Source organism: Mandrillus leucophaeus, unplaced genomic scaffold (assembly GCF_000951045.1).
Source record: "Mandrillus leucophaeus isolate KB7577 unplaced genomic scaffold, Mleu.le_1.0 Scaffold1080, whole genome shotgun sequence".
In the NCBI taxonomy this organism is placed as follows: domain Eukaryota; kingdom Metazoa; phylum Chordata; class Mammalia; order Primates; family Cercopithecidae; genus Mandrillus; species Mandrillus leucophaeus.
This window is the reverse complement of record NW_012098988.1, coordinates 515,324-531,191: the sequence shown is the minus strand read 5'-3', so window position 1 is coordinate 531,191 and position 15,868 is coordinate 515,324.

Below are 15,868 nucleotides of genomic sequence, written 5' to 3'. Positions count from 1 at the left end.
GAAAATTCTAATTTATCTGGAAAAGCAAAAGCGTAAAAAAAAAAAAAAAAGCCAACATAATATTTTTTTAAAAATAAAGGAGGTTCATGTTCCATGCCAGACATTGCAATTTATCAGACAATTACTTTAACAATTGAAACCATGTTTAACATCATCAAGGTTCACTGTGGGTATATTCACTGAAATTGGAGTGTATGTTTATACACATGGGGAAGGAAGAAATAGCAAAGCTGATTAAGAGCACAGACTTTGGAAAAGGTAGGTTTGGAGGCTTTGCTTCTGAGATTTTAGTCAAATAACTTAAAATGTCCAAATCTTGGTTTCCTCACTTGTGAAATAAAGTCAATAATGTGCACTTACAAAGTTGTTGCAAGAATCAGATGAGAGGATGAATGTCAAGCCCTCACCCCTATACTTGATAGATAGTAAGGAATCATTAAATGGTGGCAACTTTATTTCTTGGAGTCTCGCTCTGTCTCCCCGACTGGAGTGCAGTGGCGCAATCTCAGCTCACTGCAACCTTGACCCATTCCAGTTCAAGTGATTCCCCTGCCTCAGCCTCCTGAGTAGCTAGGAACACAGTTAGCCACCATGCAAGGCTAATTTTTGTACTTTTAGCAGAGACAGCATTTCATCATGTTGGCCAGGCTGGTCTTGAACTCCTGACCTCTGCTGATCCGCCCGTCTCAGCCTCCCAAAGTGCTGGGACTAGAGGCATGAGCCACTGTGCCCAGCCAGTTATTTCTGTTATTTATTTTAATTATTCACAAGGAAAGCAGCAGCGCTCTTTTGTAAGACAATTGTATTCTGAGTGAGAAAATCGAGATATGTGCTGTTTATTTGCCAAATTCTTGACAATCATAATTTAACTCTGTACACAAAATAACTTTTACAACCAACTCAAGCCATCTGCGAGTTGTCATGGAGACAAGAAAATAGTGATTTAGGTTAAGCAAATGAGGCACATCTTCTAGAAGGCCCAAAACTATAGGTATAGCATGTTTTAAATAGAAACATTTAACATTTTAATAAAAATAACAGACCTCATGACATTTCATAACTAAACACTCCAGGCTGCATCTTTTCAAAAATGACATTTTCCTTCCTAACCACAGTACCATATTGACATCTGACAACATTAACAGTATTCTCTCAACACTAGCTTATAACTAGTATGTATTCAAATTTCTCCATTTGTTTCTTATCTTTTACAGAATCACATGGCATTTGTTGTCTCTTTCAAGACTCTTTTGACCCAGAACAGTCTCATTTCTTTCCTCTTCCTTTCCTTTTTTTATTTTTAATGAAAATGACATTTTGGAGAGACTGGGCAAATTGTAAAGTTGTCTGGTGAAATGTTTCCCATTCTGGATTAATATGTATTCTTTAACTTGTTTTCCTAATCCCTGTATTTTTCCTTTCCCAGTGAAAATTATATCCAGATGCTTGATTAAACATTTTTTTAACAATATACTACGTACAAGATGGCATTCCTTCACAGTGCATTGCATCAGGAAGCACAAAATGTCTGTCTGTCTCACTAGCAGTGAGGCTCAACCGCATCCCTGGGTTAGTGCGGTAACAGCCAGATCTTCCTACTGTAACATTATGGTTTGTCCCTTACATATAGCAATTAGTTAATTACATTGTACTCCGGCACTTTGAGAATATCCAGGTCCTCATCATTTTTTTCTCTTTCTCTTTCCTCCCTCTCACACTCCTCTCTCCTCCGAGTCTCTTTGTCGTTGTAGGTTTACACTTTTCTGTTGTTATTATCTTGAGAGAACAGACAAAATATGTGTTCAACTAGACATCTTTAATGCAAAGCTCAAGAACCTTCTCTTTTTTTAATTTTTATTTTACTCTAAGTTCTGGGATACATGTGCAGAACGCGCAGGTTTATTATATAGGTATACGTAGGGGTGTAAACTAGTTCAACCATTGTGGAAGACAGTGTGGCGATTCCTCAAAGATCTAGAACTAGAAATACCATTTGACCCATCGATTTTTTAGCTAAGATTTTTAGCATCATTTGATGATCCTTGCCAGAATCAATTATGGCATTGCAGATTTTTTTCTTTTCTTTTTTTCTTTTTTTTTTTTTTGAGACGGAGTCTTGCTCTGTCACCCAGGCTGGAGTGCAGTGGCGCGATCTCGGCTCACTGCAAACTCGGCCTCCTGGGTTCACGCCATTCTCCTGCCTCAGCCTCCCGAGTAGCTGGGACTACAGGCGCCTACCACCACCACACCTGGCTAATTTTTTGTTTTGTTTTGTTTTGTTTTTTAGTAGAGACGAGGTTTCACTGTGTTAGCCAGGATGGTCTCGATCTCCTGACCTCGTGATCCGCCCGCCTCAGCCTCCCAAAGTGCTGGGATTACAGGTGTGAGCCACCATGCCCGGTCGGCATTGCAGATTTTCAATTGTAACTTTAAAATTCTATAATGTGTTTTACATTTTCTAGCTGGCATGCCTTAACACAACAACAAAAAGAGAAAAAATATAGCAAAATGTTTTAAAATTGATCATAAAAAGAAGAAATGGAAATTTAAAGTAAATATCTAAATATTGTTTAGACTTCCTTGACCTTGCCATAAGTTCACAGCTGCTTCTCCAAGTCCCCCAAAGCTCAACTTCCTTCTATGTGTAGTCAAATTGTTAACATGGTATTAAGGAAAGATTATTTGGAATAGCTTAGTCCTTCAGCCAACGAATATTTCTACATGTGTCTTATATAGTAGACTGTGGTCTGGAGCCTTCTTTGAAGGAGATGAAGCAATTCAGTTGCAAATTGCTTCCAATTCTATCTAATTTATGATTCCTGTTTCTCACACTTTGTAAGAAATTTACTTTTTTATCCTTAATGGTCAAATTATTCCTTACCATAAAAACATTGATTTTAGGCAATGCTACTTTTTGAAGCCTTTCTCCTATAGAAGAATTTTATAGATAAATGTTTTCTACATCTCCTGAGTCTATTTTTAAAATATATATATATTTCTTTATTAAAAACGATTATAATTTATTGCATTTTTACATTTAATTTTCAACAACATTTATGCATGTAAAATGTCTTAGTTTCTTAATAGTATTGGAGCTCCCGACATATCTCACATTACCTTAATATAATGAAAGTAATTCTAAAGTGGTCACATTGGCTAAATGTGACAATGCAGTTTATGACAGTGATTCTCCCATCGGCTTGAACATTTGTTGGTTATGTAACTTTGGGAAACTCAGATCTTAACTTGCTCATAAACATAAAAATTTATATTTATACAGTGATTTGAAAGTACATTCTGTAATGAATTAATACTTTCACATATATTGAATCACTTGATTAGCTCAACATGCAGATGAATGCATATTATTATCCCCATTTTGCAGAGAAGAAATTAAAGCAGTCCCCAGTTAATTAGAATCAAACACACTTTTTTTTTGTCTTTTAGCACTAGCGTTTTACTGGATTCTATTGTGGTCTCTTTTAGCTTAAGTTGAGACTTACGAAAAACAACAAGTCTTTGGATTTGAAATCTTGGATTTTTCTACTTCTCTAGGCTGCCTCCCTTGTAAAGGAAAGTAACATTGCCTCCCTTCCATCTTCCCAAAGCTGTTGAAAGGATAAAATCATTCAGATGAACACCATTTAAAAACCTTGAAGTAATATTTAAATATGAGTGAGCCTTTCTTACTAAGAAGAAAGAATAATTCAAAATCTAAAGATTAGTACCCACTCCACCTGGATTATGTTAGATTAAGTGAGATAATATTTTAACGTAATACAAATATTGCCAGATAGTTCTCCAGATGGCTTTGAACCAACCTAGTTCTCTCCCTTTCCTTGCTGTAGGTTTCACAAACAACTGAAGAAGTACTGGGATGCCTCATCTTAAATAAGGAGGAACCTGCTGGGTTCTGTTCCAGTCCCTCCTAGAAACAGGACACCCTTCAAGGCTTTGTCCCAGCAATTCATATACTCTCCCAGGATATAAAACCAGGGCAGGCTTCTTTCTGGGGTCTCTCAGCTGTGGCGCAAGTAGGGCATGCACAGCCAATACTCCACCCAGCCTGGGAAGTTTTCCTGAGCCTTGGGAGACTGGCTCATCATGAATCTGAGCCAGTGGCCCCTTCTGTGGCTCCTTAATAACTATCTGCAAGTAATAAATTAGCAGCATGGAATTTATAGTACATTGAGTGTTCTATCTCACCAGACTGACAAACTGGTACTCAGTGCAGAGGGTAACTCTTCACAAGTGCCTGACATATGTTTAAGTGTCTGGTAAATAAATACATTCTTTACCCACTCTAAGGTTATGATATGCATAAACCTTACATCAATGCATTTAAAACAACTAAGACTATATGTTTCCTTTATCAAGCATATATTTATTTAAGCACCTACCATACGCCAGGCCCTGTCCTAGGCTGTGTGGTTTCACACCTATTCAACTCACTATCACTGGTAATTACTAGGAAAAGTAATAGCCCTGTTTAATCGTCATAAAGTAACTCACTAGGTCTTCATTTTTAAAAATAGTAGGCATGAGAGATTTTATTTTCCAGATATGACTGCAACAATATGTTCTATCTTACATGCCCCTCAGCAACGTGGCCTTCTCACTCCCCCATTAAAAGGGGAAGTTTAAATCCCTTCCCCTTAAATTTAGTCTGAGCTTAATGACTTGCTTTACCAGTGGAATGCAGCAAAAGTTATTTGGTGGGATTTCCACATTGAGGTCTTACACTTCTGCTTGAGTCTCTTGATGCTAACACTTAGAATCAAACTTGCATACTTTGAGAAACTCAGGATACGTGAAGAGGTAACATACAGGCACTCTAGTCTAAGCTCAAGTTGAGCTACTAGATAATAGCTACCTTGAACTGCCAGCCATATGAGTGAGTCATCTTGACCTCCACCGCAGGAGCCCCCTAAGATGACTGCAGCTCCAGGAAAAACCTGACTTCAACAGCATGCTACACAGCTATGTCAACCCAGAAAATATGAGATACAAAAGTAATTTGTCTTTTAAGCTCTAAATGTGGATGTATCTTGCTAGATAGTAAGACATAGCTGGAACAATGTATCAAGTTGTTCTTTTCAATGAAACATTATACTCAATATACAGGAGGAAAGGAGAAGGAAAGGAAAGGAAGCCATCATTTTATCAGGTCAACTAAATTATTTTAGGCCTTTTTATTGGATTCACTAATAAGCTAGGCAAATATATAATTCTTAGTAATCAAAAAAATAAAATACATAAATTACCAGAAAAATGATTATTCATGTCCTGAATAAATAAAAGTCAATCTTCATAATCAGTCTTAATTTGAAGTCTCTAGAGGACAGAGAGGACGTGAAGTCCTAGGCATCAGAAGAGTCTGAAAAAATAGTATTTTTCAGATAATTTTAGAGTTGTGCAAAGTATAGTATGCCTTTCTGGAATGCCCTGAAGAAGATAAATATGAATGTGAGGACCAAAAAAAAAAAAAAACTTGAATAATACAAGAATAGAGCAATGCCCATCTGAATGGTCAAAAAGTCCTGAACTACAAATGATTAATGTTTGAGAAATTAAGGAGGAAGGAGGGAAGGAAGAGAATAGAAGAAGCAGCAGAGGAGGAAGGCGGAAGTTTATATAAATGCAAACTATCAAGGACAGAAGAATGGATGGATTAAGAGAGCAAAATGTATATGGGATGGTCATAAGAATATTTTAAGGAATATGTCTTACGGGGCATATGGGTGGATCAGGCTGCTCTATAAGAGGAATCATGTAGCCATTCATCTACTCAGAGGCCAGTGGAAACCAGATTCATTCTTTGATTTTTTTTTTGTTTTTAGCTATATCTAGAAGAAAATAATGCTATGAACTGAATATATTCATAAGAGGATAAGGTCGACCAAGAGGAAATCAAGCTATTTTATAGAAAATCATTTGTAAATGTAGATTTTTTTGTCATAGCAGTGTTGCCTGTTTTTGTAAATGAAACGTTACAGTAGGTGTTTGTGGCTGGCTTATTAGACTCCACAATGTTTTTGCGATTTATCCATGTCATTGGGTACCATCAGTTTAATGGATTTACTATCAGGCAGTAGTCCATTTTGTGAAAACACCACAGTTTATCCATCCTCCTGAGGATGGGCATTTGGGTTGTTTCCAGTATTTGGTTATTTTGAATAACACAAGTATGAATTTGTCTTTCAGTGGACATATGCCCTCATTTCCCTGGGTTTTTTACCTAAGAGAGAGTAATTACTGTTTCATGGGGTAAACAGAGTCAGTAGCATAACTAGCTTCTTTGACAAATGTAGTTGATGATTTCTTAACATCTCCTCTATATCACAAAAATATGCTCAGTAATAATCACAAAATAAAATAAATAATGATCAGGAAAAGAATGCAAACAATGAAAATTTTCATTTATTGGACTTCATATTATGCTAGTAAATTTTTTAATTGCAGTATAATGAAAAAGCAACATATTAATTCCTTTAATTATATATTTTTTATAGAAAATGAATACATTTACATTTTGATCTGTCACAGTGATAATTAATATTAATTTCTGTTTTCATGTCTCACTTTTGCAAATTTGTCAATGATTTTCCCAAAATGTATCTTCTTTATATATTCATATACAATAGATGCCATAACTAGGTTCATCAATAGTTTCACTTACAGTTGATTGAAGAATTAAAATATACACTTTCCAAACAAAAACATTACACCTTGCAATTTTCATTCTAGTTTGCAGTTGTAAATTTTAAATGCGAATAACATTTCTGGTTATACAATGACAAAATCAAAGTAACTTGAATTCTATTTACCTCTATAATCAATATGCTATCATTGTTTTTATTCTAACACCTAAAATGTAGGAATATGTAATACCAATAGTATTGGGGACACAAAAATGCAACCAAAATAATTCCAAACTGTTATGGATTTACTCTTCAAAGGAGTTCATATAGCTGAATTCCCATGGGACTAGAGCAAATGTAAAAGCTGGGAGTTCTCTGAATAAGCTTCTAAATAGAATGTAATGTTTACTGTGTTTATGCAATAAAACATTCAAAATTAAAACACAATACATATGAGCAATACTCAATAGGAAGTGTAGCAAGGTTTTGACACTTAAACTAACAAAATACTTTTTTGGGGGAAGGGTATTTTATTACTGACTTTTTAAAATTGCTGGAAATTGATGATAATAAAAATCAGGACTACTTTTGATCAATTTTATTATTCTGCTTAAATTTCCCATGAATAATGAGTCCTCCTTATTGCCACCATATAAGAGAGATCAATTCCACAATCCAGCCCTTAGTATATCACTGCACAAAGTTTAACTTTAGACAATACTAAAGAAGTGTTATTTTTCTGCCATAAAAGATGATAACACCTGTTACCTTGAGCCGCTTGGCCCCAAATAAAGATGCACATCGAGTAATAAAAGTCCCAGTTTTCTTGTCACAGGAAAGAAAACAGGAGTCCAGGAAATTGGAAAGTTAGAGGGCGATCTTAGAGAGAGAAGAGACTGGGAAAGCAACTCCATTAAGTTGTTTATGAACTCCTGGATCACCCCCAATCTGTGTGTGCATGGATTGGATGTTAAACCTTCAGAACTGAATGAAGAGACAAACTAACACCCAGATGCCACAATGGCCACCGGGTGGCTATTCTAACAGGTATGAGGGAATATCTCATTTTAGGTTTAATTTGCGTTTTCCTGATTATGATGTTGAGCATTGTTTTATATACCTGTTGGCTATTTGTTTGGCTTCTTTTGAGAAATATCTATTCAAATCCTTGGCCCATTTTTAAAATTGAGTTATTTGGGTTGGCAGGGGAATTCCCAGTTTGATTGAGGATAATCAACTGTTGACTGGCTTATTTGTTCTGTTGTCACTGAGTTGTGTGAGTTCCCTACATATTTTGGACATTAACCTCCAACCTTATCATATATATGGTTTGAAAATATTTCCTCCCATTCAGTAGGTTGCCTTTTTCCTCTGTTGATTGCTTTCTTCACTGTACAGAGGTTTTCAGTTTGATGCAATCCCACTTGCCCATTTTTGCTTTTGTTGCCTTTGCCTTTGGGGTCATATACAAAAATATTTGCCAAGACCTATGTCAAGATCTTCCCCTATGTTTTCTTCTAAGAGCTTTATGGTTTGGGGTCTTATGTTTAAATATGTTATCCATTTTGAGTTTATTTTGTGTATGATGTGTGACAAGGGTCTAATTTCATTCTTCTGTATGTGGATATCCAGTTTTTCCAACACTACTCATTGAACAGACCGTTCATTCCCCATTATGTGTTTGTGTCACCCTGTGGAAGATCAGTTAATCATATATGTGTGGATCTGTTTCTGGCTCTCTGTTCTGTTCCGTCGGTGTATATGTCTGTTTTATGTCAGTAATATACTGTCTTACAACTTTGTAGCATATTTTGAAATCAGAAAGTATGATGCCTCCAGCTTTGTTCTTGCTCAGGATAGCTTTGGGGCCTTTGGTAGATTCATATGAATTTTAAAATGTTTTTCTATTTCTGTAAAGAATGCCACTGAGATTTCATTAGGGATTGCATTGAATCTGTAGCATCCTTTGGAAAATATGGACATTTTAACAATATAAATTCTTCCCGTCCAAGGTCATAGGATGTCTTTTCATTTTTCTGTGTCTTCTTTAATTTCCTTCATCAGTGCTTTATAATTTTCAGATTTAGTCTTCATTGGTTGTATGTATGTGTTTTCATTTTAATTAAGAATGCCTGTTACTATTTCTTATACGGCAGGTGTAGTGGTGATACATTCTCTCACTTTTTTCTCAAGGAAAGATTTTATCTCTCCTTCATTTTTACAGAATAATTTTTCTGGGAATGGTATTTCTGGTTGCCAGTATGTTTTTTTTTCTTTCAGTACCATGAATATGTCATCTCACTCTCTCCAGGCCTGCAAGGTTTCTGCTGAGAAATCCACTGGTGATATCACAGGGTTTTCTTTACATAGGATGAGTTACTTCCCTTAAAAGCCTCTTTGTCCTTAACTTTTGACAATTTTATTACAGTGTATCTCACTATGTTTTCTTCTAAGTTGAACCTACTTGAAAACATTTGGAATTCTTGAATTTGGATTCACAATTTCCACATCTTCCCTAAATTAGGAAGGTTTTAGTCATTATTTTTTAAATTAGATTTCTGCTCCCTTTTTCTCTCTGTTTTCCTTAAAATTCTATAATGCATTTATTGGTTTACTGGATGGTATTCCATAAATCCCATAGGCTTTCTTCACCTTTTTTCATTGTTTTTCTCTTTTCTTCTTTGACTGGATAATTTTAAATGATCTCTCTTTGAATTTGCAGATTCTTCTGCTTAACTGTCTGTTGTTGAAACTGTCTTTTGCATTTTTCGTTCCACTCACTGTATTCTTTAGCTCCAGAACTGCTCTTTGATTCTTTTTAATAATTTTCATCTCTTTGTTCAACTTCTCATTTTTTTATATATTATTTTCCTGATTTCACTGAGCTACCAATTTGTTATTTTGTAGCTTACTGAGCTTCTTTAAAACAATTATTTTTAATTCCTTGTCAGGAAGTATGTAGATCTTCATTTCTTAGGGATTCATTAGTGGATGTTTTTGTGTTCCTTTCGTGGTATCATGTTTTCTTGATTTTTCCAGTCCTTTGTAGTCTTGCTTTGACGTCTGTGTGTTTGAAGGAGGAGATACCTCTTCCAGACCTTACAGATAGGCCTCAGTGGGGAAAGATATTCACCACAGGTGGGCACAAGGGTGCTGGTCAGATGGGCTGCAGCAGCTTCTACTCTAAGAAGGTGCATTGGTGTGGACTTCTGGCAGCTGCATCAGCTGAGGTCAGTGTCAGCAAACACTATGGGGGCACTTGATGGCAAAATTTGTGGGTTTCCATGGTAGAAGCAATATTTGCTTGGGCCCTTCTGCTCTCCATTTCTCCCACAGATGGAGTCTCATCTGAGACTGGGCATCCAGGGGATGGGCACATTTCTCAATGGTACCAGGGCCCCAAAATTAGGTGCATGCATAGCAGTGGCAGCACTGGAGCTCAGGGGGGATATATTAATATTAGAGACTAAAAGATCTAGTGGCAATGGAAATACAAAGGGCAGGAAAATGCCAAAGAAGTTCTGAAGCAAAAAACGAAGAAAAGATTTTGAAAGGGAGCAATTAAAGATGACTCAAAATTTTCATCCTGGAAAACACGGACCTTATTGGTAATCTTAATGAAACTCATAACACTGGAAGATCATACTACATTAATAGAGATGAATGAGATTGATAACTGATATTCATTTTGTCAATTATGGTATTTTCAATGTACCAAACATTGTGCTAAATATACAGTCTCATAAATTCCGACTTTAATCTTAAAAGATCGGTCCTAGCATTATTCCTCTTAACTATATATAAAGTAACTGACTCAACAAAAAATCTTAGGTCATTTTCAAAGTTCAGACAACTAGTAAATGGAAAAGTAGATGTTTGCACCCACAAAATCTGACACCAAATATCCCAGTAAAGATGATCACTGTTGTCTCTTCTTAACCACTGTGTTTTATTGCTTCCTCGGGGATCTCAAAAGTCACCTACATACATGTGCTTAATGAATACAGAAGAGGAAATGGAAGTCCAGGAAGTTTAAGAAGCTTTTTAAAAATCATACAGTAAATACCACATCCAGTCCCAGAGCCACGTGCCCTAGTGCTTTATTCAGTGTCCTTTAGAACCTTTACTCATAACAGGTACTTCATTCTAATAGAAAGCTTATTTTTCTACAATGTTCACCTCTGTCCCTTAGCGTTCCCACAAACAAAATGCTGTTCTTAGGTGTAGGTAAAAAGTGAAATCTTAAAAATAAATTTGTGTTCCATCAGAGAAACCAATAAACCTCATTAGTCAATTATTCAAGGTAAATGGTTGCATTTTCCTCAATAAGGGGGTGTGTGGGTGTTTTCTCTGAATCGTTTGATATTATATCATTAATCTTTTCAGTTCATTCTGCCAATATTGGTAAGTGAAAATTATTCACTACAAATGCTGAATAATTTGCATTTACCAGTACCACACAAGGTTTTCCTGCCATAAGGAGGCAAATTCGAGAAAATACTGTAATTTGGATGTGAATTTGTATCCTATGCTTCCATCTAGTGGTGATTTTGCGCTATTACACGATGATGTAGACAGCTTTGCTTTAGTGTCATCTGCTGGCCTGTAAAACAGGAGATTCTTCAGTGTCCTCACTCCTATCAGCTGATTTTGGATGCCAGGAAGGATGTGATAAGAGAATGAAGCAAGGGTCGTGGGGCGAACGATGGTCTACTGGGTATGGAAAAACGATGATCTACTGGTTGTCTGGTAATTCTGGAAATCGGAGAGAAAACAGGATTTCTGAGCGAGAGCAAGGTTTTTTGGAAGGATAGCAAATGCCCCCTACTGGCTGCTCTAGGCATGGCCAGTTATATTTCCAATGCATCAAAGCAAAACACAGTTATGCGCAATTTGATGACGGGGACAAACTCAGAGAAATGCGTTGTTAGGTGATTTCCTCATTGTGCAAACAACTGTAGAGTATACTTACACAAACCTCTATGGTCTAGCCTACTGCACACCTATGCTATAGAGTGTGGCTATAAACCTGTACAGCACGTTATTATACCAAATACTGTAGGCAATTGTAATACAATGGTACATACTTGTGTATCTAAAAATATATAAACATAGACAAAATAGAAAAGGTTCAGTTAAAATGCAGCATAAAATATTAACTGTATCAGGCACTTACCATGAAAGGAGTTCACAGGACTGAAAGTTGTTCTGGGTGAGTGAATGTGAAAGCCCAGGGCATGAGTGTACACTACTCTCAACTGTACACTTAGGCTACACTAAATTTATACGAAATCTTTTTCTTTCTTCAAGAGTAAATTAACCTTAACTTATTGGATAACCACAGTCATATATGTGGTCCATCACTCACCAAAACGTCATTATGCAGCGCATGACTGTAAATAAGAAAATTAATTTCGATCACTTAACCCCTCTAGTCCTAGCTTCCTCAGCATAAAAGAAAGCAGGAAAGGCATTAAGTGTAGTCTAAATGATTTCCAAAAGTCTTTCCCTATCGAGATTTTATGACTCTACAATTTGCAACTCAAGATATTTTGCCTAGATGACATTCTGCCGACACATTGGGAAATTTCTGGAAGCTTGGAATTTTTTGTTGTTGTCAGATCCAGTCTAAATAAGACCTTAGCTTTTCTTTTGTTTTCTCTTTGTAGGCAAAACAATGGCTACATATCCCAAGATTGGCGACACAGCCATCATTTCCAAATTCTCTCTTTATGTCCCTGCCAAACAAATAAAAACTGGCCGACTGACATCATCAGAGTGGATGAAGAGTGAACAGGAGGCAATTTATGCAAGGGAGAGCTTAAACTGTTACGAAATTCTCCAGTGACCCTGTGATTCATTTTGTTTCCTGGCAGTTACTTACCATTCTCTAGTTTTGACAGATGTGCTTTTCTGCTTTTTTTTTTTTTTTTTTTTTCCTTAAGAAGCTTACTGAGCTTGCAAAGAAAAGCTCTAAAGGAATAAGGTTAAGGAGCTAACTCAGCATCAACAGAGACAGATGCCTTCTTGTAATTGAACTAAAACCCTTGGACTTTCTATAAGCCAACTCTCTCTAGTCTAAGCTATTGCCTTATTTTTATTTTTATGCAGACCATTTCCCACTTGAAATTCATCATCAAAAACAAACTTTTTATTTCTTCCTTAATGTTTATAGTGATATAGATAGTCTAGCAAAGATTATTCAATAAAGAGGCCAGACAGATTCTCATCATGATTCATCCCTGCAGTGCAGAAGGAGACACTAGGGCATCCTAACATAACTTAAGTGACAGTGAGGTTGTATATGATCTGACAGATATTTCCGAAAAATACGTGCCCCAAAGAGCTCCACTGAGTCCCGTAAAGAAAATAACTTCTACTCTAGTGCTTCATTCCTTCAGATCAAAGACCCCTTCATGAAGTCTCCTCTTCAATCTTGCTTATTCTTTATCAGCTACCAATATTTCATTGTGAACGTAAAAGTTTAAGTCATCAAAGGTCGTCTCAAGATGATAGGACACAGAATTTTGCTAAGGAGAATGTGCAAAGCACTGATTTACCTGTAAATGAGAATCTCCCAAACTGGCTGTCATGGAGGAGTACTATTTTGGAAGAATGTAAGTATCGTGGTTTGGTTTTGTTTTGTTTTAAAATGGGATCTGAGATCAAATAAGTTTGAGAGACACAGAATTCAGCAGAACTAAACAGGCCTTTTTTTTTTTTTTTTCAACTGAAGCCTTGATTGTGTTAATATTCATTCATTATTTAAGAAATATTTACTAATACCAACTATACTTCGAAGATAGTTGTAAGTGTTTGGAAGGCCTCACGGAACAAAACAAAGGTCACTTCCTTACAGAGCTTACATTCTAGCAGGATTAGACAGATTATGAACAATAAACACCAACAAAAAAATTATATAAGACATGCTAAACAGGGTGAAAGGTAGATTGCTAATGCAGGTTGTAGGAGGAAAGAAAGAATATGGCATTTTTAAAAAAGAGTGGTCAGGGTATACTTCACTCAATAGATGATATTTTCTCAGACATTTGCATTTGTTAAGGGAGTTAGCCATATAGATATCCAGATGAACAATATGTCAGGCAAGGGTGACAACCAGTCCAAAGGCCCTGGGGTAAGAGTGTGACCCCTAACAGAGTAATAAAATGTATAATGTTTCCCAAACTCATTCAGTACAGAACAGTTTTTCACAAAACATCTTCAGTGTAGCCAAGTACTTTGGGAAATGTTAGCGTAGATATTGCTTTTACTAAGTGAAGAGTGGACCAGGTAATAGAGAGTGCTAGAGCTAAGGGGTTGGTGCCCTGGATCTCATAAGAGCACTGAGGTGGAACGTACTCAAACAAACTTTGACCACAGTGCAGTCTTCCAACAGTTTTCCAACAACCAAAGTGACAGTAGTTTAAGATGAGCAGCTTTTGTTACATTTCTTCCACTGGCTCTTCAAAGAAGGCTTACTGGCTCAAAAATACCAAAGAAGATGCTTCAACGTTTCTAAACATTACAGAAATTAAAATTACAATACCCATTGAATGAGGTAACATTTAAAAATCTGATAATACCAATGTTAAAAAATATTTTAAGAAATAAGAACTCTCATTCACTGCTAGTGGAGAAGTAAATTGCTACAAGCACGTTGATGAGCAATATGATTATGCCCAGTAAATTTGAAGGTATGAAAATTATTCAGCATAGCCATTTTACTTCTAGGTATTTACCTAAAGAAACACTTACACGTGTGTACAAGAAGATATTAATAGAAATTTATTGCAGGATTGTTTGTAAAAGAAATATAAGAAAGAATGCCCATCAACAAAAATACGAATAAATGCAATGTTATGTATCCATACTGAAATACCATATAGCAGTTAAAATGAATTGACTAGAGGCACATTTATCAACATAATAAATCCCTAAGCATAATGTTGAAAGAAAAAGTAGCTTTTAGTAGTAAAAGTAGAATATGACACCATTTACATAAAGTTTTAAAACATGCAAAAGTTTGCACATTATTTATAGATACATACATATACAATAATAGTATAATTGCATATAATTATAAACACTAAATCCAGCCTAAGAAGAGAAGCAAGGATTTATTACATCATTCTGTATATTTGTAATATTTTATATTAAAAATATATTTTAAAGAGGAAAGACATGCTCAAGAAACATAGGAGAAGGTTTTAATGCATGGACTGAAAGAAGACATAACCCAAACCAAAAGAAATAAATATGATTAAGCAGTTACACAGAATACAAAGTATCAAGGACACAGATCGATTTGAGGAAATTTAATAATTTCTCTCACAACACTATATTTCTGGGAAGAAAATGGCTTTCTTTCTAAGTCCTGGTAAAAAGGGCAGCTGTTGCTGCGTTGCTCACCTTGTGGTATTCCAGTTGAAGAAGATTAATTTCAACGACATGACCATTCATTGGTACTTTGCATATGTGAAGTAGAAATATTTTCCTGAATATTTTCTCTAAGTATGCAAAGCACCTTTAGGAGAGTATGTGGCCGTAATTTAACGGTGACAGTGTGTGCTTTGCACACTGACCAAGATTAAGTTCATTTTTATTAACTGGGTTGCTTGCTATTAAATAAACCTTAACTTAAACCACTCTTGTTATCAATGAAATAAACCATCATCTTAAAATACGATTATTTATCTTAAAAAAGATAATTATATTTTGTGTTTGTGCTAAGGCAGTCTGTATGCATTTGGTGAGGAAAAGATTCCTTTCTGGATTAAAAGGAACCATAGGATAATGGAAAAGGTCTTCAAATGTGTAATTAAGATTAAATTAATCATCTTTTTTTCCTCAATAAGCATATTATTTTGCTGAGTCACTAAGTATATTTAAATGATATTGCATTGGATTAAGAGGATTAATGCTTAACCTCACTTCTTTGTTTGCCTAGGACTGCAGCTGAGGGTTTATTGAGTATGGATTGAGCATCACACTACAAACCTTCCCTGGAACAGGGGACCAAAGGATGTAAACTGAAAATTTTAAAAATCTGCTTTGTTTTCCTCATATTGCTGAAGATTCAGATAGATGTCTGCCTGTAAGTGATGTGAATCAATTTAATCTACTGAAACAAAGTACAGCATTGAAGACAACGTCTTTTTTCGCCCCCAATACATTTTCCCTGGCGTGCTGTTTATTTTTTTAAAGACACATGAAGAAGAAATCGTGAT